Source organism: Eschrichtius robustus, chromosome 8, assembly GCF_028021215.1.
Source record: "Eschrichtius robustus isolate mEscRob2 chromosome 8, mEscRob2.pri, whole genome shotgun sequence".
NCBI classification, from domain to species: domain Eukaryota; kingdom Metazoa; phylum Chordata; class Mammalia; order Artiodactyla; family Eschrichtiidae; genus Eschrichtius; species Eschrichtius robustus.
The window spans coordinates 82,223,629-82,249,981 of record NC_090831.1 but is presented as its reverse complement, the minus strand read 5'-3'; the positions used below and the strand labels follow the sequence as shown (position 1 = coordinate 82,249,981).

Sequence of the window (26,353 nt, the reverse complement as noted above, 5' to 3'; positions counted from 1 at the left end):
CTTTGAAAGGAAGGCGGTGAAGAGAAATGATTATCGAGCTGCTTTGCATATGCCACATTTAGTGTTCTCCATGTCATTTCTAAACAGTTTGGGGCACTTCTAAAAGTCCTAAAGAGACTGCTGTTTCCCTGTATCCTGGTGCCAACAAGAGTCATCACCCTATAAATCATTAAAGCATACCAAATAAAGATATTTGTACCCCACTCTCTTAGGGATGATAAATGACCAGCAAATGAGTCCAAGCTGTATTTTGCAGAATGATTTTTCTTTTTGAAGCCGAACTGTGTCTTATTTTAAGTAACATTCTACACAATGCCAAGAAAAGGCAAGGGAGAGAGAGGGAAATTAATGAGCAAATAAACATATATTTTTCAGCTATAAAAAGCAGGGCTGTTACTGAGGTGCGACTGCAAGAAAGAAAAAATGATTCTGTTTACTTTCTCTCATCCTCTACCACATCCATTTATTTGAGAGAGCAAATCAGGAGAGACAGCGAGAAGCCTGACACAGCTGGTTTCAGTCAATAGGGGTCATTTTCATTCGGTCTGTGTATTTTATCAGCTCCTTGTTCACTGTTCCCAATGGGAGGATGGGCCTGCTGCCCAGGCTCTGAGTTCTGGTAAGAAACCAGCGATCTACCTCATCCCATACCATGCACGACCGCTGCCATGGTGGCCCCGTCCCAGCCCCTCTTTACTCTCCAACTTAGCACAGTTTTGCATCACAGCATGTCCTGTGAGGCCCAGGTACACTCAAACGTCATTACCTCCACGTGGGTGCATGCATGTGGCCTGCGTGAGCACACACGCACGACACACCCACCCACACCCACCCCAGGCAATTTATCTCCCATTAACAACTCACTCTTGCCAGTTAGAAACATTTGTGGAACTGTAAAAACATTTCTTCTCCATTTTCAGCTCGGCCGATTGCTTATGCTTTACAGACTCTGAAAGCCAAACCGAATTAAACAAATATTTGAAATTCAGTTGGATGGGGGGTGGGGATGGTTGAAGCATTCTTTCTAGAAAGGTTTTAATTAAAAACGGCTCTTGGGTTTTGTTCCAGAAAAGAATGTGATAACATCAAAATGTAGTGTTGCTGAGTTGACCACAAGTAAGAGACTATATGAAAATAAGATAAAATCCATCTTCATATTTCCTTTCGAATACAAAACAATTGCCGTCAGTGGCCACCCCAAGGTATTTCTGTATTTCTGTAAATGTAATTTCTTCTTTCTTTCTCCTTCCCAACACAGTTGATCAGCTGAGGTGGTAACACAGGCTCCTGAATGGTCCAAATGGTCAATGGTGTGACACCTCCAGAAGCCTTCACTGCAGGAGTGCTTGCAATATCGATGATTACTGACTTGCTCTAGGCATCAAGGATTTCTGAAATTAAGTCTCTGAATTCACGAAAAATAACTGTTATTTATCCACTGAATTTTATGACACTATGTCGCCAGTTGGATCCCAAAATGCTTCCCAAAGTTGGAGAGAGGTAGGGATGAGACGGTGCCATGGGATAGTTACACAAACTTTGAACTTCACTTAGCCAAGGCAGAAATAGTTTTAATGCCCAGAGTCACATCCTGGCTTCAGGATGTCTGTTGAGAATGATTGTATAACTCTGACAGCAGAGTGGATCTTAAAATCCACATTTATTTCAGAATCATTGTTAAGAAAATTAATTAAAATCACACCCGGCTTAATCACTTGGAATAAAATATGCTCCTTTCAAAACTTGTATAATGTAACTCAGCTCTGATGGTTTCACAGTTTAAGTATTCTTCTGCTTTAGATTTTGGTTTGGTAGTAAAATTTCAAATAAGGCTACCAGGTTGGCAGAAGAGATTACCAGGGAAAGGGGAGGATCCTATAGGGTCTGGGGGGAAAACTATTCATACTCTTTGTCATGTTGTCATTAAAAAGTATTAACTCTGAAGATATTAGACATGATGTAATTATTAAAAAACACAAAGGAATTGTATTATACATCAATACTCTAGTCCACTGGAAAATGATGCAAGGAAATCTCACAAATAAGGATGGTACCTCAGAAAAGTGGAACTTCAGCAATTCTAAAGTAATCAAGGAAAATAATTCAGTGTTTGATTTCACTCTCTCATTGTCCACTTGCTGGTATAACTTCTAAAGTGAGGTAAAGCAGACCTAAGCGCTAGGTGACATGTTAAACTTCAGTGGTTAAGAAAGCCAAGCAAACCCCAGAGACAAATCTTAAGCAATTTCCCTGCCACCCTTTTTATATTAATGTCTAAATCATATAGTAATTACAGTTCTGCAAGAGTGAGCCTTCAATTTATTCTTAAGTGAAGAAATTAATGAACGCACATTTATAGAATTGTTCTATTTCAGATACTGCTTACCTGCGTCTCTTTGACTCAGGGGCTGTCATTTATAACTCAGCAGGCTGGTGAGCATTTTAAGAGGCTGTGCATTTTAGTGAATTTCAGAACCAACTGCTGTTCTGAGGGCAGGAGTTAGTCTTCATTCTACTGTAAGACAGCTTTAAATAAGTCCTTAGATAAGTAAACCACTTGGCTCTACATGTCCTAATGTACCTAACTAACGAGGGCAGGATCCTGAGCTCCCTATTCCGTTAGAGAGAGGGTCTGAGATGATGGCTGCTAAGGGGTAGGAATCTGTTGGAGAAGTGAGTTGTATGAATGTCTAAAATAAAGAAAGAAATGTCATTGTTTCAGAGAACTTCAGAAGAAGAACAGAAGACTTGGAGTGAGAAATCTAGGTTTAAAAGCCTGGCTCCGCCACCTTGGCTGGTCACCTTGAGCTTCAAATTCCTCCTCTATGACATGCGGATACATAATGGAATAAGAAACTGTATAAGCCATGAGGATATACAGAATAATTAGTCAGACAGAGTGGAATTGTTTTGTGGGCAGAGTTTTAACACCAGATTTTGATGAAAAATAAGAAAAGGAGATAATAACCTCTTTTTCTTAGCATTAAAATATATTTGTTTTACTTTAGATTTTTAAAATTCAAAATAAAGCACAATGGAATATTACTCATCCATAAAAGGGAATGAAGTTCTGATACCTGCTGAAACATAGATGAATCTCAAAAACATTATCAAGTGGAAAAAGCCAGACAGAAAGGGTCACATAGTGTATGAATCCATTTACACAAAATATCTAGAATGGGTAAATGCACAGAGACAGAAAACAGACTAGTGGTTGCCAGGGGCTGGGGGAGGGGAGAATGGGGAGGAACTGCTTAATGGGTACAGGGTTTCCTTTGGGGGTGATGCAAATATTTTGGAACTAGGTAAAGGTGATGGTTGCACAACGTTTTGAATGTACTAAATGCCACTGAAAGGTACAATTTATAATGGCTAATTTTATATTATATGAATTTTGTCAATTAAAAAATATTTTAAAAATAAAGTACATAAAGCAAAATAAGAATCTCTTATCCTTTAACAGGGTGCTAATAGAAACTCTTGACTTCATCTGAGAATGACTAATATTCATTATGATGTCACCTTAAGTGAAACACTGTATCGTGAACAATAAAAGCCAAAAAGATACTTTGCCCTAGAATGGATAAGGTCTAAGCCAGGTTTTCGGTATGTCTCAGGGAATTTGACTCCTCTGCAAGACACTGGCACCCTCTTTTTTCTACAATTCTATCATCTCCTAGCTGGCTTAGAACTAAAGAGAAAATGCAGAAGCCACATCCGTCAACTGTGTATGATACAAAGCTAGTAGAGAGTGTTAAATACACTGGATGATGAACCAGTATCCAAAAAGATCTTGGCAGACTAGCATCAAGGAATCCAATATGAGAAATTTAATAGGGATCGGTGTAACATCTTATGCTTGGTTAACAAAAACAAAAACAAAACCCAAAAAACACCAGTACTGTCCAATGGAAGCTCAGGGGAGACGTAGCTTGGCGGTTACATATGTAACAGAGGATGCAGGGATTTCGTACGACTTTGTAAAGCACCACTATGTGACGCACATGTCAAAACAACTAATGTGACTTTTCAGCTGCATCAAAAAAACTAGATTAGAGAACTTAATGCAAGAGGGTGAGAGTCCTGTTCACCTCTGCACAGGCCAGGATGTGTGCCATACAAGCCCGTGTCGCCATATCCCTGGCCCCCACAAAATCTCACGTCATGCCTAATAGATGTTGGATTTTCTCTAGGGGAGTATCCCAATTCTCAGTTGATGTTCCATACATGCTGTTACCATTTTCCCCCTCTCTGATGACACTGTGATGAATATCCTTGTATTTGCACATCTTAGCATATTTGCCCTGTTATTTTTAAAATGTGTTCATTATTAAAGAAAAACAAAAAAACAAAAAACAACTGATGACTTGATCCATCCAGTTGGGTTCAGTTTCTGGGCAGAGGTGATGATGATGGTGAATGGTAGTAGTAGTGCGTGTGTGTGTGTGTGTTGTGTGTGTTGTGTGTAGGGAATGGGAGCTGGGTGTCTGTTAAGGGAGATGTAAAAGGAAAAGATGGGGATGGTGCAACTGTTAAGTATCGGCTTTAGTTAATGAGCCTTTTCTTGGATTTTATTTTCCTATTCTGTCAATATCCCCATACCCAGGTGAGATACTGCCATCTTACAGTTTTAGGGTTCCCTGCTCCTTTCAGATTACTGAGCTCCTTAAGCACTACGGAATGACCTTGGGTACTAACTTGGCCCTAGCAGGTATTTACGCTCCTGGATGGTTTCCCTGGCAATTTTAAAGGTGCTGAATACACAGTGGCCTTAGAATAAATATCTGTTGATTGCCTGCCTGCCTGCTGCCTGCAAGTGTCCAGGAGTGGTGCCTAGCCATGGAATGTCTTTAAAGCGTTGGCCTACAATTTTCTCCACAGAAAGAATGCCTTCTGGTGGTGGTTGCAGGGAGAATAATGCCCTTTGTCTTGCTAGTGACCACTACACAGCCCCCAAAACCCAGCACCTGCAAGCCTGGGTAATTTTAGGTAAGGGCTTATTTCTAGCTTTTATAGAAGAAAGTTCTATTGGAAAAAAAGTAATCCTTTGTTATTTTATTTTGGACGAGCTTTTAATCAGAAACACAGGCAGTAATGTATGTTCGAAAAAGACATATGAAACATGGAACTTTGCATTTATAACTCACTATGGAAAATCCATGTTAATGCAACACTAAGTTTGGGGTTTTAATTGCACAGAAGTCATGAAATTCAGATTCAAGTTCCCACAGCAAACTTGACACCATATGTGCATCCCAGGGCCCTTCCTGAGTGGCGTGACCTCATTATTGGGCAAAAAAGTGATGCAATGAATAGTGATGGATAGGATTTCTCCTCACTGTTACACTTCCCATCATCCCAAGAAAGATGGACAGCGGGCAACATTAACTATACCAATTGCTCCCTTTTTAATGCACAGCAGTCCTTGGGTGTGTGCTTGATGACCATCATGAAGAGCCACCGCACTGCAGCGTTGGAGGCGGGAGGTCCACGACTCGGCAGTGCGCTGCTTGGGTGGGGAACCCAGGCACCCCATCACCAGTCCTCCATCAGACGCTTAACCCACACCCTTCCTACAGCAGCTGTATTCAGTGGGCACTGCCCTCCCACCCCCACTCCATCCCCAGAGGACACTTCTCAGTAACTCAGATGCTCCAACTTCTGCATCTGAATGTCTGACTAAAAGGACCTTCCTGGACACACCTCTGCCTGGTGTTGGCAAGGCTTCTCCAGGACGGTTGTTCCATATTGTCGTCTTCTAGCTTTATTCCACTTGTTGGGAAACGGCAAGATGTGTGCCATTCCTTGTGGAGACATTTGTTGTCTGGCCAAGGGGGCCTCAAGCTTATGATAGGTAAAAAGTCTCCATGTGTTTCTCTTAAACTATGGGTAGTAGATTGTACGGAAGTATAAGTTGTCCTGCCCCTTGGTATCGATATCCACACCTAACTAACATGTGGCGTATGTCCAGTTCTGTTTTTCTTCTTGGTAAAATGGTGTGGTACATTCTACATTCTGTTCTCCACGCTCTCCTTTGCCTCTGATCTGATCCCTGCTTGAGTCCCCCCAAGCACGTCAACCAAGATACGGGAGAAGACTGGGGATGGGGGTGGGGAAGAGAAAGAGTGTGTAATAAACTCTGATCATTAAGTGCTGCTTAAGTTTCTTGGGGGGTGCTTTGTAAGTGTTCGCGGTCCAAAGCCACTGGACCAATAGCCAAATCAACCTGCCGTGATGGCTCTACCATCCTCCTGAAAAAGAGTTCCCGGTCTGCCTGTGAGTGGTCTGGATTGCATGGTGCCCAACTCAGCAGCTCTCAGACAACGCAAAGAGTACATCCACCAATAGCCCCTGGGCTCTGAGCACATCAAGAACCAGTAATGCCATTTGTCAGTGGCCTGTTCTCACTGAGCAGGAAGGACCAGGAGAGACCCGGGAGAGACTCGGGATGAAGGAGCACCATCATTAATAAAAGCTTCTATCACAGCACAATCGTTGGTTTTGTAGGCAGAACAGAGCAGGGAAAATAAAGCTGTGCATGGGGAAACTAAAACAAAACACAAAAGATGGTTTTTTTGGGGTTGATGTTTACATTTAAGGCCAAGAAAGTTATTTTTTATAATGCATATCTACATTTAAGGCATTTCCAAGAGAAGCCATTTGTAATTTATGAAGAGTCTGGTTGTTTGCGTGTTTATAAAAAGTTATGCTTAAGGAGAACTTTTGAATTAGGCCCAAGAAGATGACAGTGCAGAGCATCTCCAGCCAAGAAATGAGGAACAACTTTTTTTTCTGAGCTGATGTGTATCCAAATCATGTTGATTCTCAGACGCATTTTAAAAATTCCATTAATATCTAGCTTTTGAAGAATACGTTTTCTGTACTCTTTTCTAATTGGAGAGTTTTTCTTGTTTCAGGAGGTATGACTAGCAGAATACATTAACTATTTGACACGTGTTTAAGAGTGAAATTACAGTCTCTTGCTAAGCTATCTTTTTACCTCTTCGTTTCTATTGTCTTCATGGTGTACAGTTCAATAAACCAGAGACCTAACTCTACTGTTTCACTGCCTACAACCTAAGTAATGGGGGTGGTGGAGTGGGGAATGTGGAACCACCTCTTTAAATCATACTGTCACAACTGAGTACCGTTCTAAAAACGCCAAATAGAAAGCTTTCTGGTTGATTTATTCATTGAAAATGTCCTAAGAATTTATCTTCTAACAAGCTTAAGATATCATTTTCATGAACTGTCTTCTCTTCCAGCTTAAGCAATTTCTTTTCTGACTCCAAATTTCTCCTAAGCAACTACTCACCAGGGACTGACAATAATGTAGTAGCTTGTCCTAAATCAGTGCCTTCCTTCTAGAGTGAGCAAAGTTCTTTGCAGATATTAAACCTTCGAAGTAGGTGATGAAGATCATCCCCCATGTTCTGAAGATGTAGGAAATTCCTCTGAAGAAATAAATGTTAAGTCACCTGCTCGAGAGCCAGTGTAGACAAGGGACTTGGACCTGACGTTGTTCTTTGTGGTGCAGCCTGACAGTTTGCCTAGTTAGAAGAAGAATGGTAGATAATATAAAAAGCATGTGGAAAAGGCAAAAAGCAAGAAAGAGGCAAAAGGCCAGAGGGAAGGGAAAAAGATATAGAGGAGGAAAGGAAGTCAGCTCAACTGGAGTTGGAAAACATGCTCTACCCAAGGGCTCTGATATTTGTATTTATTCATATACAATGATAAGGCAGAATCATTGTAAAAGAGAAGTGGATACAAGATTGAGTCAAAGGACTCCAAACTCAAACAAGCTCAATTCCCTTTTTTAGAGAATCTTCCACTCCACCCTCGTTTCCAGATAAATTAATCACCAAAGGGTGTTTATCAAGTGATTTCTTCCTTTCACCAAATGCCAGTTATAGAGAGTCTGGATTTGGTGTGGCAACTAAGGAAAGAACTGTATCTTGTGGGGTTGTTTTTTATATGAATAACGTTATATATAGACATCTTCCCACTTCTGTAAGGTTTTCAAAGCATGCGTGGTTAACCGGAGGCTAACAAAATGGTTAACCAAACGTGTCACTGCTAAGCCCAGTGGAAATAGTGATGGCAGCTCTAGCAACGGGGAGTTGTTCTTCCGTTTCTGTGACACATTCCACCCAGCATCCAGCCTGACTTTCAGAATGGCATCATGCTTTGAAGAGCATATTGGAGGCTGCAGACTTCACGTGGGGGAAGCCCAGCTGACCAGGGGAAGGGCCATCTGCATTCACAGACTACTGCTCCTGCAAGAGTGGACTTAATTCTGCACACTCTTCATGTGTGCAGAGAGATAAGCCCTCCAAAAGGACTCTCTCCAGTCCACTGCCCTTTGCTTAGTTTTGATCTCAGGTAAAATTCTAGCTGAGGGCGTCTACCCGCCCTCGCCCGGACTCCATGGTTCCTACGCGTGAAGACAGACTGCCTATATAAGGCATGTGCAGGCGTGGGAGCGCCTCTTTCCCTTCAGCGCGCCATTGAAGATCCTGGTGTCACCATGGGCCACCGCCCCGCTTGCTGTTACCGGTATTGTAAGAACAAGCCATACCCAAAGTCTCGCTTCTGCCGAGGTGTCCCTGATGCTAAGATCCGCATCTTTGACCCGGGGCGGAAGAAGGCAAAGGTGGATGAGTTCCCACTCTGTGGCCACATGGTGTGTCGGATGAGTATGAGCAGCTCTCCTCTGAAGCCCTGGAGGCTCCCTGTATTTGTGCCAACAAGTACATGGTGAAAAGCTGTGGCCAAGATGGTTTTCACATCCGAGTGCAGCTCCACCTCTTCCACGTCATCCGCATCAACAAGATGTTGTCCTGTGCTGGAGCTGATAGGCCGCGGTGCCTTTGGAAAGCACCAGAGCACAGTGGCCAGGGTCCACATTGGCCAAGTCATAATGTCCATCCGCACCAAGCTGCAGAACAAGGAGCATGTGATTGAGGCCCTCTGCAGGGCCAAGTTCAAGTTCCCTGGCCGCCAGAAGGTCCACATATCCAAGAAGTGGGGATTTACTAAGTTTCACTCCGACGAATTTGAAAACATGGTGGCAGAAAAGCGGCTTATCCCGGATGGCTGTGGGGTCAAATACATCCCTAATCGTGGCCCTCTGGACAAATGGCGGGCCCTGCACTAATGAAAGTCTTGTTGCTGTCCCCTCCTTACTCATGCCCACCAATAAATCCTACTTTCTTGTCAAAAAAAAAAAAAAAAAAAAAAACAATCCTTGCTGGAAGTAGGAGGGATATGTACTAAAAACTCAATTTGTAAACAAACAAAGAAGTAAATATTATAGTCTTTTGCAACCAACCCCAACTATTTTCCCAGGGGTGAGGGTGGGGAATCTTTAAATCAGATTCCAACAAGAAAAAATACATCTAAGTTACTCAATCTGGCTACACAGTACTGCCTCCCTTGGTGTTCTTGGAAGACTGGGGAGATATAGACAGGGAAAATGAATGGAAAGAAGCATGTACTCATTCTTCTAAGTCTTTCTTTCATCACCCTAGGTTTAAAATTTTTAAACTAGTCTCCATTTTTCACTTAAAGATAGAGTGTGTATCACAGGATAAAAATCAGGGACTCTAGGAGTGTGTATTCAAGATTCATGCTGAGCACACTGGTACTTAGTACTATATTAATCTACCTTCTGAAATGACAGTTACACACTTCTTTCTGAATCCTAATTTTGCACACTCTTCGTGTGCAGAGATGGTAAGCCCTCCGAAAGCACTCTCTCCTGCTCTTTGCTTAGTTTTGATCTCAGATAAAATTCAGATCTCGGTAACATCAGTTGTCAATTAAGTATATTATCAAAAGGACATGACAGAAGAGAATTTCTCACCCAGGGCTAATTAGGTAATGTTTCCCCAAAGCACTTGCCATTCAAATTTTAAAACAGACACCCACAGTGAAGTGTGGAGATGGGGCTGGAAGATCACCAGCCTGGTTGATTTCCTTCTAAATGACAATAATTACCCAGGTAAGAGGCAAAGCTTCTCATATTAAGTCAATTTTGATCATTTCAGAACTTAATGGTTACAAAATAATATCAGCCAAAATCTACAAATCTCATGAATCAGACCTGATGACTCGTGAATTTAGATTTAATATTGTTCTGAATTTGAAGGTTGGTTCAAAGAATACCTATAAAACATCAAACATGAAAACAAACTCAATACAGTACTCGTGTCTCTGGTGAGAGATACAGGTGGATTCTGTTTATTCTGAGAAAAGAAAGTTGTCAGGACAACTGAGTGAGACATTTCAAATGCAATTTAAGGTCATTCTCTTGAAGTGCATTAGGAAAAACAGTGAGGCCACCATTTTAGGGAGATTAACATGTCAGATGCACATATGAGATTTCCACATCCCACGCCACTAAAATATATGCCAATTTAGGAATACAGAAGACTTAAAGTAACTGAATCTTTCACTCTCACATGCTCTTGGGGAGCATGGGTGACGTACATATAGCTTGGGCTCTGATGCACTGTAGCTGGTCATTAAATGTTCCATGACATTTTTTTTTTTTTAAATCAGAAGAGAGTTTTAACCTGGCTCCATTTCAGCTAGGGTAATGGCAGCCTCCCTCCCAAAGATTCTTTCTTCCCTTCCAACTGGCCAACACTTGCTTCATTTTCTCCTGTAGAATAAAGATCACCCAGAATGACTGGCTGTGCATGGCAGCTCTTCCTTCTGTGCTCCCCTGGAGTTTTGGGGGAAGTTGCTCATTCTTTCAACATACATTTAATGAGCATTTCTTCTGTGCACAGTAAGATATATTATACAAGGACAAAGACAATTCTGCCCATTTCCAAAAAGATTGAATTCTAGTAGATTCCATTATTCTGAGGTCCTGGGACATTGTAGATTAAATGGGTTATTTCTAGTGCTATTTCCGATCAAGGTTAGATTGTTCTAACTTGAACCTAATAGATACTGCTGGTGTTCTGGGGCTAACTAGCATTTTCAGATTGCAGCATATCAAATATATGTAGTTAAACCTGACCTAAACTGGGGACCTTTAGTCACGACTCAATCCAGTGGTTCTCAACCGAGGGTGATTTTGCCCCCTGGGGGACACTTGGCAATATCTGGAGACTTTTTTTTTTTTTAAAGATAGGGTTTTGTTTTTTTTTTTTAAGTATTTGTTTATTTATTTTTATTTATGATGTGTTGGGTCTTCGTTTCTGTGCGAGGGCTTATCTCTAGTTGCGGCAAGCGGGGGCCACTCTTCATCGCGGTGCGTGGGCCTCTCACTATCGCGGCCTCTCTTGTTCCGGAGCACAGGCTCCAGACGCGCAGGCTCAGTAATTGTGGCTCACGGGCCCAGTTGCTCCGCGGCATGTGGGATCTTCCCAGACCAGGGCTCGAACCCGTGTCCCCTGCACTGGCAGGCAGGCTCTCAACCACTGCGCCACCAGGGAAGCCCCTGGAGACATTTTTGATTGTCACAACTTGGAGGGGAGCTGCTACTGGCATCTAGTGGGTACAGCCTAGAGATACTGCTGAACATTTAATAATGCATGGGACAGTCCCTCACAACAAAGAATTCTCTAGCTCAAAATGTCAATAATGCCGAGATTGAGAAACCCTGCCTTAATCTGACTGCCAGGTTAACTAAACCAGGAGTCAATGCCATTTACCAATCAGTTACTTATTTTATTACTTTGAAGGAGACTCCACAAGACCATTGTGATGTGGGTATTAAAATGGGCTGATATCAAAATCCAACTTAATAACAAAGTATCTTCCGTGTGACATTTCCTCTCTGTCCTTAATGAAATTCATGAACTCACTCTGTCTCACAAATGGCAGTGATCATAAACTGACACCGAGAATTATTTTCTATAACCATAGGCTCTAATAACTGGAAGAGTTTGGGGGCCCACCTGGAGCAAAACACAGATTACATTTTATTTATATTTCAAGATATCTTTCACAGATTAAAAAAACGGAGGCTCAGCAAGATTAAAAGGCTATCGTGGTCTCATGACAAGTTCAAGGTTGAAGGTGAATTACATCCCATGCCTCCTGACTGCCAGTCCAAGCTTTCACTGCTATCCCGGAGACTAATCTGGAACTCAGCTGCATCTTGAAGTTAAATAAGAAACAGAGATGACATCTGAAAATGCTAACAGCCCATGTGCTGTGTATTTTCTGTGGCACTGAGGCAATGTGTTCTGAGGCTGGGCTACTTCTTGTCAGGAGTCACAGCGACAGTGTCAGCCACTGTGCTTGGGGGGAAGCTCGGAGTAGAGTTTGTTAAACTGGCAGGCATCTGCATCTCCTCAGCTGGAGGCGGGTGCTCCTGGTAGGATCTGCCAAACTAGGAGGCAAGGGCAGATCCCAAGACCTATCGGGGAGTGTCAGTAAGGGCCTAACCGTTCTCTCCTTTCCCAGTGGCAGCTGGGGCACTTCTCCCAGTTTTCTCCCTCTGGCTCCTAAAATGGTTATTGCATTGTATTCTGTTATCTTTCAAATAATTCCAACCCCGTAAAGGTCCTTAAAGGGAAGTATGTAAAGTTTCAGCCCTGACATTCTCTTCTCAGTAACTTCTTAGGTTTGCACATGGAATTGGGCCTGTGTAGTGGGAGAAGAGGTATATACCCTATTTGTCTGCAGAAAACTAATCATAGTGGGCTCTGAATTCAACAGTGAATTTAATACTTCTACTTTCAAATAATTAACCAAAATCCAGAGATTCCAATAAACATTCTCATAAACCTTTTTAGTAGATAGAGTCTACCTTTATTTAGTCAATAAGGGTGGGGAGGAGGACTTCCTTCCCACCCACACCCTACCTTCCATCTATAAAGAATTTTAAGAGGGGAGCCTGGAAATATGGAAATCTGCATAACTTCCCCTTGCTTCTTTTCTCCTCTCAGATCTTCCGTAGAATAAAAACAGAGTATGTCATAGCAAAATGGACGCTTGAACTTTCTGTCTCATGTTTTCTTTGAAAGCGTTGGGGACAAGGCATGTAAAATCCTTCACGAAGCATGTCACGAAGCTTCATGCAAGTTGGCTGTCTCCTCCTTCAGCCTTTTGACAGGATCACTAATATCCTTCTTGGAACTATCACCATCTCTCTCTCAACACCATCAGAATCTGCCTCATGACCAAGGAAATGGAACAAAACATGGGGTCAGTGTACGTGGGTGTGTGTGTCTGTGTGCACGTGTGTATAGGATGAAGAAGGGGGAAAGGGGAGGGGGAAGGTACAATGGCACATGACCAGGTCCCAGAAATAATGCATAAGTCTGCCCAGAGATTTTCCTATGGCCCTTTAAATAGGATCCTTGTTGGAATTTTTGGATTCTGTCCCATGGAGTTCAAGTGCATTCTTCAGGGCAGCCAGTTACTGTTCCACAGAGGTGTGAATGTCCTGGAGTTTCCGAAGCACAATACTTCACATTGTCGGTTCAGAATTACTTTAATTCTCCTTTCCACCACCCCACCCCCATCCCCAATAAGAAGCTGTTGGATCTGCAGAGAAGCCTAGCACAGCCAGGGATGAAAATACCAATGAAAGCAGGAAAAAGACCTGTAGTAAACATTCTAGTATAAGAATATAATCAATTTTTTGCCCATTTTTTGCCTGATAATAATCAAGGTCTGACTTTAGCAATTACATGAAGTTTACCCAAAAAGCTTTGTTTTCCTGAAGGATGAAAAAAAAAAAAGCCATCACTTTATCCTGGCTTCACGCAGCCCCATTTAAGGGTAGTGGATTAAGGTTTTGCTCTGTATAGACAATAAAGCACATATCCTCTGGGAAAAGTTCCTTGGAAGTGTAAGTGTTTGGAAGCCCATGAATCAAACAGATCAAGAACCCCTGCATTCACCCAGTCTACATCTGTTGCCAGTTCCAGATCGTTCCCTGCGGATGACTTGTATATTATTACACAAGGCAACATCCTAAAATGAAAGCACCTCTAAGAGAATTACGGTGTTAAAGTGAATATACAATCCAGATGCTTCCCAACTCGGGTGAACCCCAGGAGGTCTCCACCCCCGACAAAATGAGACGACACAGAAAAGCCTAATGATGGCTCCACATGGATTTAGCCTGAAGGGGACTGTTTATTTTTTTGACTTTGAGAAACTGCACTGGGGATCAGCCAAAAAATGAATACAGAAAAGTCCCCTTAAATTGTACAGAATCTTTAATCCTGAAGACCAGCTTCTAAACATCAATACCTTTAACAGGTGTGACTTGAAATCAGGTCTTAGGATACAAAGAAAAGAGAGTGGAAGGAGATACCGAAGAAAACTGCTAAGGTGCAAAAATGGGTGAAAAGTGGTCGCCACTTATATTCCCGAAGACTCTGGCGAGCCCTTCGCACTCGTTCCAGAAAGTCCCCAAAGCTGTTTGGCATTAGAGGTGGGCAAGAAAAAGCAGACATCACAATACTTTGCTTGTGAACCACATCACACTCCCCTCCCTTAACGAGAATCTTGTGGGCTCAAACCGCAGGCTCATAACCGAACCTTCCCTGCCAGGGCAGCAGACAAATCTCGCTTTCCCACAGGCTGGCTCGGCATTTTTGCCTCCCCTCACAATGCCTGGGCTTAAGGATCCATCATCAAGGGCAGCCAAATACGTTTCTCCACCCGTAGCGACTCGGTCCTGGACCTCAGCCAAAGTGAGAACACCAGGGCGGGGTGGGGGGGAAATCCTATAGCTGAGCGAATAGAGCAGGAAGACTGGGAGCAGCGAGAAAGGGTTGAAGTGGCTTAATTTTTCCACTCCCCTCCCGCTGTGGTTAAAGCAGTGACAGATAATTTATCACACATTTTGATTGCACGCCAGCTGGCTGTTTAAAAAAAAAAAAAAAAAGAAAGAGTTGTTTATTAATTCAATTAGCTGGCTTATTTATCAGGGCTGGGTTAGCAGGGGCGGTGAGAAGGCCAAAGGATGCCCGTGTCAAGCTGTCTTTTGCAGGCCCTGCAGGCCCTGCAGGCAAGTGGAGACACGCATTCTTACCCCTGCAAGACTCGGAGTGTCGCACTAGCTGCGTTTACCCTGAATGCTTCATGTGCACAAGAAAACCCATCAATTGTAATGAAATATGAGGGTGGGAAGATGCTCAGAACAGGACAAAGTCATCTGAGTGATGACAGTCATTAGTGTTTATCACCCATTCAGGGGCCATGTTCAGAGATAATATGGCGTCCTTCCCGTACTCATTTGGGTGGTTGCTTTTGTTGTTTTCTCATTCCTTGGTGGATATTTATACCTAGGGCTGCCCGTGTATCAGCAGTTTGTCCAGACCAGCATTGCCCAGGTTCAGAGGAACCATTCATTCAGGAAGTGGCTTATTAAAGAAAACCCAAGCAAGGTTTATTAACTGCTGCTTTGTGCCAAGCTCTGTTTGTGGTGCTTACACTAGAGTTACTGGTTATATTGGATCCTCGTGTGGTGGATAAGATTTGTGCCCATTTAACCAGGAGCCAGCTAAGGCAGAGATTTTAATTGATTCACCCAAGGTTTCCCTCAAGGCTCTGAAACCAGGTGTCCCTAAATGCCCCCCTCATTTCATCGCAGCTGTCCACACTCTTGACCCTATTCTTGGCCAGTCTAAGCCAAATGTCTACTTGGTGACCCAGAGGGTACATTTTCTGCTGATCCTGTTGGTGGCAAGTAGAAAAGAAGGAGGAAAAAGGGAGAGATGTCTGCAGTTTTCTTGTTTTATTTCAAAATAACCTAATCATAACAAATGGTTATATGGTATACACTTGTTTTTGTTTTTATTCAGAATATAATGATTTCCCTCATTAGCCTTACAAATAAAGTGTTTTATAAACTTGGAGGAAGATGACTTTGGGACCAATATATAAGTCTACTAATTTTCACATGTAATTTGGAACAAGTGATATTTTGGATAAAAAATAGGGGAGAGGAACCATAATATAAGAATGTGATAAATAATTCTGGTTCATCAGCCAGTTAATCAAGCAGTAAATGTGACATGAAGATGGTGCCAGTGATAAGACCAAGTCAGCCTTTAGGGGGGACATTGCATATTAAGGGGAAATGTGATCTGTGAGCTTATATTTCAGGGCTGGGCTTAAGCATGAGATGAGGGAGACACCTAAGGATTCCCCTGAGGGTTAGTATTCTGGAGATCTATTATGCTAGCTTCTCTGTCTCATGCTAAGACTTAGAACCTCTTCATTGGTCATATGCAAGGGTTAGGGGCAAGGGTTTTCCCCTAACTTCTGGAAATGTCAAATCATCCTTTTCTTTTTTTTTCTCCCTCCCTTTCTTCCTTCTTTCCTTCTCTCACGCAAGATGTGCCAAGTAAAACAAAACCTCAGGTGCCCAGGTGGATGTGTGTGCAAGACCTCATAGCAGTGTCACTGTCACTCCGGTGTCTCCTCTGCTCCATACAGCCTGTGCAAGAGCCTATGGTGTCCCCCTCCCCTCACCAATGGCTAACTCAGTCTCTGGCTCATTGAACCTTATTTCTCCCTCAACAACTTGCTCACTTCTAAAATGCCCATCATTAAAAAGTTTACAAATAACAAACGCTGGAGAGAGTGTGGAGAAAAGGGAACCCTCCTACACTGCTGGTGGGAATGTAAGTTGGTGCAGCCACTGTGGAAAACAGTATGGAGGTTCCTCAGAAAACTAAAAATAGAGAGTTACCATATGAACCAGCAAGCCCAGTCCTGGGCATATATCCAGACAAAACTATAATTCAAAAAAAACACATGCACCCCTACGTTCATAGCAGCACTATTCATGATAGCCAAGACATGGAAACAACCTGAATGTCCATCAGCAGATGAACAGATAAAGAAGATGTGGTACATATACACAATGGAATACTACTCAGCCATAAAAAAGAATGAAATAATGCCATTTGCAGCAACATGGATGCAACCAGAGATTATCATACTAAGGGAAGTAAGTCAGAAAGAGAAAGACAAATGCCATATGATATCATTTGTATGTGGAATTTAAAATATGACACAAATGAACCTATCTACGAAACAGAAACAACAATCAGGGACATAGAGAATAGACTGGTGGTTGCCAAGGGGGAGAGGGGTGGAAGAGGGTAGGAGTGGGAATTTGGGATTAGCAGATGCAAACTGGTATGTATAGAATGGATAAACAACAAGGTCCTACTGTATAGCACAGGGAACTATATTCAATATCCTGTGATAAACCATAAGGGAAAACAATATGAAAAAAAAGTGTATATATATGTATAACTGAGTCACTTTGCTGTCCAGCAGAAATTAACATAACATTGTAATTCACCTATACTTCAGTAAAAAGTAAATTAAATAAACAAATAAATATTCCAAGGTTTTTGACTAAAACATACAGTTTTTAAATCAATAAAAACAAACCTAAACAAAAAAATAAAATAAAATAAAATGCCCCAAGAAATGCCAAATCCTTAATGTGAACTCTTCTTGATATTTTCAACACTTACCTTCCAATACTCCCTTCCCCAAAATGTCTACTGAGTTGGATAAAATCAAGTGGAATTAAATCCCATCTTCCTATTAACATCTTTTGCCTCCTCAGTTGTTACTGGTTGAGAGTTTCTGCTTTCAAAAATGGGAAGTTTATGTGACGAGGTACCAGGGTTTCTTTCATTTCTTCTTTTCATTTTCAGTTTAACTTAAAAAAATTAATTTTAAAACTGATATATTTTTAAGCATCAAGGTCCTACTGTGTAGCACAGAGAACTATATTCAATATCCTATGATAAACCATAATGGAAAAGAATGTAAAAAAAAGAATGTATATGTATGTATAACTGAATCACTGTGCTGTACAGCAGAAATTAACACAACATTGTAAATCAACTATACTTCAATTAAAAAAACGGATATATTTTACCTACTTTGGATGTTCTCTTATTTTTCATACATGTTCAAGTTTTCCAGATAAGCATGCTGTTCTCAGTTTCTGCTGCTGATGGTGTATCAACATGAGCGTCTACAAATTTTGTGTGACACTTACATCTGGAGATGGCAAGGCCACCGTAACAAGCATCCTAGCATTACCTTAACTTTTTATATCTGAAAAGATGCTATGTAAACCTTTCTAAAAATTTCTTCAGCAGTCTTGGGTCAAAAACATTCCTACTGTATTTTCACCAAAACAACAGACAGACATACGAGTATGCATACTCATCTATTTTTGGTTGAGAAGTTTGTTCATGTATGGGAAAAATTGCTCAATTTAAAATTTCACGCTGTTGAAGTCTAACGTATTTTTGGGTTCAGCAACATCTCTAGTAAAAGTTCAGTTCCTAAAGTTCATTTTCAATTTTTAAAATTGTAGAAAAGCCCAAACCCTCTGCCTCGGCACAGTCTAAGCACTAGATACACTATTTGTAGAAAAAAAATTATTGTATAAAACAATAAACTACTTGATTGACAGGAAATTTCATGGAAGAATTCATAGCTACTCTTTGTAACTATCTTGTCCGACCTCTCAATTTATTTCAAATGATTAAGTTACACTTTTATATAGGTGAGAGAAATACCCTAAAATTGAGGGAAATATCTTTATATTGTGTGGAAGCCACCTTAGCGCTAAAGGTCTGGCTTCTCAGGTTGGGTAGGAAAGGCTGTGGATGACTTACCCTGAGCACTGCTTGACCTTTCACAAAGGTATTTCTCAGATTGACTTCTGGAGTTTGCTTGCAGAAGGTTCTTATGACTAAAGACAAATTTTACATTTCAAGCCCAATTCCTTTGGAAATGGAAACACTGCCAGATAGTTCCACTCGTGTAGATTCGTTAAGACCACATACCAACATTTTAGAAATTCTTTTTCCCATCACAGCCTATTTAACGGCTTTGTGCAAATAAGGCATAATTTCAATATGAATCAGGCAGATTAGGGATTTTTCAGGATTTCTCTTCATACTTTCCCTAGAGGATGGGTATCCCATCTGCTTCGCTGAATGCAGGATAATCAAAGGGCACTGATCTCTCCAAATGGCTTCATTCATTACTGTCCCCGCTAGGGCACCTGCCCCTAGGAAGGTCAACTCAGCTACACCGTGGCCTTCCCTACACTATAACACAGCAAATCCACCCCTCCTTTAGGACGTAAAATGTTTGGTGATGCATTGGCAGGAATGAATATTTCTCCCCTCAGAGTTCAATGTTACAGAAATAACATGAATCGATTCCTCAAGTTCCAATTTAATATGTATTCAGAATCTAGCCCTATTTTGGCTAAGACAGTTTGGATATATGTTCCCACTCTGCCATCACAAATGTAAACTACAGGGCAAAGGGGAAAAAGTAGGCTGTAGCTACTGACTGCTGAAAGAAAAAAACATTGTCTTGTATGTTGGGGATCTGCTTCAATATATTTCACAGAACAACAGTGGAAAGAACCACTAAGAACCAAAGTACAGGTGCTCTACACAGGTTTGATTTTGAGTAATTTTCATACAGTATTAATCATGCCTTGAATTGTGGAATGCCTTTTCTATTACTCAGTTAAAGGCTATTTCCTCCATTTAGAATGGGAAAGTTGTGTTTTGTGTGGCGTAGAGCACAGCCACTTCATGGGGGGATTGTCTGGATAGTTCAGTTGACATTCAGCTTCTTCATCTCCCAAGTAGAAAGGCAGAAGCATTACACTGCAGACTGCAGTTTCCTTGCCTGAGACACAGAAACCAATCCAACAGGCTGGACAGTGTGGGAAAGACAGCAGGAAATGGAGAGAAGCAGAAGACCTGGCTCCTACCCTCAAGAAACTTACTGTCTAGTTGGAAGAATAAAAAGTATACATACCAAATCCTGACAGTCTTAAGTGCCAGATTAGTGGAAGGGACAGAAAATGAGCGTCAGAGAACTGGACAGCATCTGGGGTGACAGGAAGGTGAGTCACAGCCAGTCGGTTTTCAGCTGGGTCTTACAGGACAGTCTGAGGAGCACAAATTCCAAGTTTCTAACAAGGCTTAGAGACCTTATCTAGATAACCAACCATATGACCTTCTTGGAAGAAGCGCGCTTTTCTTCCTCTATTCATTGCCAACACTCGTTATTTACTTCAAGGGACCCCAGATGTTGACTACCTAGGTAGGTTTACCCTTCTCTTTCACTAACCAAAAGCAGGTTATGCCTTTGGTCAATTTCATCTATAAACAGAAAAACCTAGTCACAGCCACCAACTGATGACAGTCATGGTAAGCAGGCCTGGATGAGGGAGTCAGCATAATTTAGAAAAATGCATTATTTGTCCTATAAGAATACTCATCCTTCTCCTTTCTCCTTCACCTAAGAAGGGTTAGGCAGATACTAATTTCAGGTAATAAATATCCCAGGATAACACATCTGGTGAGCCCGTTTCTTTGATTTTTAAACGGTGGAGTTTTTTTGTGTCTACCCACCCCCCTTTCTTTTCCTCTGAAGCAGAGCTGGATATGGCAGGCTGCGTTCCAAAACGGTATGCTTTACTCTTCTTCCAGGAAAGAACTTTTCAAATAAGGTCCTAAAGGCTCATACAGTATTAGTGAGCGCACATACACCTACACATGGTTGACACTTGCCAACTCCTGACATGGGAATTCTCAGAAGCACACCAAAGTCTCTGTTTGATTTAAATTTATTTTTAATCACATAAAATCCAATTTGGAAAATCGATGCATGGGATTTTCTGAGTCACCAGAAGCTCTTTATAAGATTGCAAATGCATTGAGAAGGAAGAAATCTGTCTTGGCATGGCTGGTATTTCACAACAACGGTAAAAATGATTGGCTTCCTCAGTTTGGAATGAATGAGAGGAGTTTTAAAATCTGTAAAAATATGCTATTAAATCCTAACATAAAGTCAAGATATATTTGATATATCTGACTCATGGGGAAGAAATGAAGGGAAAAAGTAGTCAGCATTTTGAACTAAGTTTATTTTGTTAACCTTCTTTTTCAGTCTTGTTTAATTACCCAAGTGATATTTATTACTCTGGATCATATGAATTAATTATAAAAATGATCTTTATTCTCTACTCCCAGTCATTTTTTTGTTGTTTTTGGCAGCATACTAGGACATTTTCCATTTCCTTAAGGAGTTTCCAAAAATGATAATGATAAATGTAATTTGAATTCATTTCATACTCATACTCCTTATTACTTATATGCCCATGGAAATAGTCCCTGTATCTGTAAATGGATTTCATGAAGGAAAGCATGAAGACTTTTATTAAATTTAACTAATGTTATATCTCCAACATGATCGAGAATCACAGATTTATAACAATAATCAGTTCTAATGATAACCGATAGCCAAATCTTAAAAGGAAGGGGAGGGGTAATTTCCTATCCCTACATCTTTAATGTACCAAAAGTCCTTAAAGTGTTATTTGGCCTCTTTCTATGCACAGTTACCATAATCCTCTGCTTTTAAGTTAAAACCTATTGCCTTGTCACTATTAGACCTAAGTATTAGGCAACTTTTTAAATTAATTGCACATTACATTATAAAGTACAACTGGAAAACTGTTTACATGAAGATGTTTTTCTAGCACCTACAAGTTCTCAGTATTTTCTTATGAAATTCTCTTGTTTCCTATTTTTTCCATGGAAAGAGTAGGTAAGTTCTGTATGCCTGGGTCATCTTTCCCACCATAATGTGAAAATGAATTAAAGGTATTCACAATTCAGCATGGAAACATCAACAAACAATACAGAAAAGATCAATAAACGGTTCTTCATCGGGGGATGGTCCCATAAATCATGGTACATTCATATGAAGACATGTCGTTCAACCAGAGAAACGATGTTTTCAAAGAATATTTATGCATAGACAAAAGACTGAAAGAAAATACTCTGTTGAGAGTAGTCATTTCTGAGTAATTGGGTTATAGGTTACTTACTTTTACTTGTTTTTCTTTTTTCCTACATTTCTTAAAAGTTGTTTCTGGCATTAACACATATCTTCCAATCAGAAAAAAATAAATTCAATTTAAAAAATTCACCAAGCGTCAAAAAATTTAAAAGAAACAGTGTGAAGGCTTATATTTGTGCAATTAAAAAAAGCCTCCAAAACAGAGATGAGTCACAAGTCCCAGAACTTTTGATGGGCAAACATCTGGACAGCAGATTAATTTGTTCTTGTTCTGATTGTTTTGCGGTGATGATTGCAGGACTTCACACTTTCCACTGTCTTATTTTCTTCTTTTCATTCAAATATGAATCACCTACATTGCTACTGTAATGCAGTTACATGAAAAGATCAATATTTTAAAACCAGGGTGGGTATTTTTCTGCTAATCTTTTTATACCAGAGCCATTTGTTTGCTAGATAAAACAAACTTGGGAGGGAAAGCACTACAGTGACTTTTCACTACAGTGAAACTAGGCCAAATTGAGGTTAATATATAAATGCAACCTGAAATGAGATTGTTTCATTCACAACTGTAAGGGTAAGAATGAGAAAATTAAGTTAGAGAAATACAAGTGTAGTGACATCGGGGAATAATACAGTGAGTTCAGACATTGTTTTAAAATTCAGAACGTTCAATGATAAGCATTAAGCTAGGAATGTCTTTGGAGTGTTGAGTTCCTTATAAGGATCTATTGTACTATGTAAAATGGTACAGATGCTTTGGAAAACAGTTTGGCAGCTCTTCAAAAAATTAAACATAGAGTTACCGTATGACCCAGCAATTCTACTCATAGGTATATACCCAAGAGAACTGAAAACATACGTCTACACAAAAACTTGTACATGAAGGTTCAAAGCAGCATTATTCATAATAGCCAAAAAACAGAAACAAGCCAAATATCCATCAGTTAATGAATGGATGAATAAAATGTGGTATAGCCATATAATGGAATATCATTTGACAATAAAAAGGAATGAAGTGCTGATACATGATACAACCTTGAAAAGGTTCATGGATGAACCTTAAAAACACGTTATATTATACTAGGTGAAAGAAGCCAGTCACAAAAGGCCACACACTGTATGATTCCATTGATATGAGACATCCAAAACAGGCAAATCTTTAGAGGCAAGAAGTAGATTAGTGGTTTCCAAGGGCTGGAGATGGGAGAAGAAGGATAAGAAATTTCTTTTTGGGGTGATGAAAATGTCCTAAAATTAGATAGTATTGATGCACAACTCTGTATATATACTAAAAACCACGGAATTGTATATTTTTAACAGGTAAATTTTATGGTATATGAATTATATCTCCATTAAAAAATTGTTTGTAATTCAATCACATTTTATTATGAGATACATTTCCTCCATATGAAAAGCAGAGCTAATGTGATTTTAAATTTTTTCAAAGAAGTTTCAAGTTCTGGACTAAAGACTTCAGAGCCTTATGAATATATTTTGATAGAAATATAGAGATTAAAAGCAATTCTGATCTTCTCTAGTAAATGAAAATGGTTTTTAAGATAGCACTGCTTAACTTCCTAGCCAAGGGAACCAGGGGATCTAACTCCTAAGCTCACAGGACAGTGACATGATGTCAGTTTCCTCATTTGTAAAAAAGTGATGCCTCCTGGCTCTCTTGTAGGGATTTGATTCAAAACAACAAACACACATGGATCACCGATTGGGTTCATGGGACGGTAGTAGGCATTGCAGCAAATATAAAGATGAACAAAAAGTGGTCTCTGCCCTCAAGAAACCTTTAATCTCATAGAGGGTAAAAAAATATATAGGTAAATAATCTTAAGATACAATAGTAGTGTCATAATAGTGATTTAAAAAAATTTATGGGCTCAGGTGAAAACACCTTAAATGTGCACCAACAAGAGTGATAACTTTTGATGATGAAATACCTTATAGGAACAGAAATGACTGAACTATGAGAATCAACATGATAAATCTGATAAACCTAAATGTGAGCCCCCCTTCCTAATAGGCAAGTTTTAGAAGAATACACACAGCATAAAAACATTTATATAAAGCTTAAAATGTACTAAAATATTATATTATTTATACTATATATATCTGTTAATATCAAATATCTGTTAATATTTTATGTAGAACATAGAATTATATATCATATATAAATGTATTATATATTATATAAAATATGTAAAATATGTAATTATATGAGGATATCCATGGGAATAATAAATATCAAAATCAGATAATGGTTCTTCTAGTACTCAGGGGGCTTCTACCCTATGGGTGGTGGGAAAATTGGTGATTATTGTGTTATTTGCTGTATAGTCTTGTATATCTTAAAACAATGCATGAAATTTTTTAAAAAACTGGATCAGAGAAAATTCATAGGTCAATTTCAAGTGGATGAAGCTAGGGGATAAGGGAAGACTTCTAGGAGGAGCAGCCTGAGCTGGACCAAAAAGGATGTGTGAGAGGAGAGAGGAAGGGAAGGCACTGAGGATGAAGGGAATAGTGCAAGCAAAGAAAAAAAATCACAAGGTTTTGGTGTTAGGGACCACAAGGTTTCTTTAAGCCACACAAGCATTTTAGATCTCCAGTTTCTTATAGATTTTTGAACCACAGAACACAAAAGGACAAGGCAATTTTTATGAACACGTTAAAAACAAAACCTAACCAGAATCTCAAAGTGTTTGTAGAATTACAAACTTGTTCTTTCTTTTTATTAGTGAGAACAAATTGGGATCCCTGGAATATACCACTTGGGAGATGGTGGGAGAATAATTTTATCCACAAGTATTAAGTTGTTGCCTGAGGACAGCTGAGTAAACAGTTTGTTGAAGTCTGTTTGAGGACTGCCAGCTAGTTACACCCATAATTTCATCTCTATTAACAAAAACAGCTCATGATGTCGCAGTGCCCTGCTTTGGCTACCCCATGGTTTGCAGGATTTGAATTATGGAGTGTCACTTGAGTAACATTCTATAGCAGTGGGGCTGTGTTTCGATGTCCTTTCACTACCCACCCCCACTCTGCTGATTTACGGCAAACCACGCAGAGACCTAAATCAAAACTCGAAAATACGTGTGAAATAACGCAAAACAGAGTCTCAGCGTTGGCAATTCAGTAATTATACCTAAAGGGAAAATAATTATGTAATACCTTATGGCAAGAGTAAGTCTCAGAATAACAAATGTCCATACTGTAAATGTAGAATTCTGGAAAGAACACGCCAGGTCTTTGAAAAGAAGCCGAGGAAGAGGTTGCCTTTTAAAAGGACCCAGAGACAACTTCGTGAATGATCTCTGGCCTCTGAAAATACTTTCATAGTCCAGGAAATGAAAGCCTGAGTGAGTGAAGTGACATGGCCCTGACAAAATGAATGCCAAAAAAAAAAAGGGGGGGGGGAGGACAAAACTCAAGTTATTGATTATCTCAGCTCAGTCTCAACTACTACCTGCAGAAGCCTTTGGTTTTATCTATCAGCTAAAATTCTGAAAGTATGAAAGCAACTTATTGGTAGAAAACAGAAAACTCTCCAAGTCTTGACAGCAACTATGAAATGGAAATGAAAACAAAACAAAACAAAAAAACCCCTCATACTGGAGACCTTTCAATTAAAAAAAGAAAGATGAAAGAATTCCTCAGTGGTCAAGAGCATAAAACTCTCCCCTCTAAGTCTATCAGTTAATGAACAACCTCTAAAGTAGAGGGAAATATGAGAGAAATGACCTGGGCAATATTCCAGCTTAAATCTTCATGTTGGAAAACAACTCTCCATCCACCCCTATACTGTAAAGCCCTGGCATGGGAAATGAAATGAAAGATGCTAGGAAAAGATTAAGTGACTCAGGCTCTTACAGGCTGACTTTGCTCATTAAAAATTAGCTCTGAATTTAAGTGTTCCCTAAGTCCCTCAAGCCACTCACTGGGATGGAGCCATACTAGGTGAAATTGTGTGAGCTCAGGGGACAGGGGTGTCAATGAAAACCACTCTCAACAGGGAAATCCAGGGAAAGATATGGGTTTCTTAAAGATAGGGGTTGGCAAACTACTGCCCTTGGGCCAAATCTGCTAGCTGTCTGATTTTGTAAATAAAGTTTTATTGGAACATAGCTATGCCCTTTCATTCATGTATTGTGTATGGCTGCTTTTGAGATATAATGGTAGACCTGGGAAGTTACAGACAACATACGGCCCACGAAGCCGAAGTATTGATTATCTGGCCCTTTTCAGAAACAGTTTGCCCACCTCTGCTTCAATTTACCAGTTATCTGGAACAGCTTCAGTTGTTCAAAACTTTTTAGAAGAATAATTTGTAAGAATAGCTATCTAGCTGGGCACCACCATTAGGTATTTTTGCTTAAGCTTTAGAGCAAAAAACTACTTCCCTGGGCTCTTTTTGGTTATTGTATTTTCCTAATTAAGGGTAAGTGTAAATTATATATTAAATTAAATTAGGCTGTAACAC

The 26,353-nt window shown here is 40.2% G+C and overlaps 1 protein-coding gene and 1 pseudogene across 7 annotated transcripts in view; one reads left to right on the top strand and one right to left on the bottom strand.

Moving 5' to 3' along the window:
- Positions 1 to 26,353, bottom strand: part of CREB5 (cAMP responsive element binding protein 5) — a 404,455-nt gene that overhangs the window by 27,648 nt on the left and 350,454 nt on the right. The window lies entirely within an intron of this gene.
- LOC137768041 (large ribosomal subunit protein uL16-like) lies at positions 8,528 to 9,157 on the top strand (annotated as a pseudogene).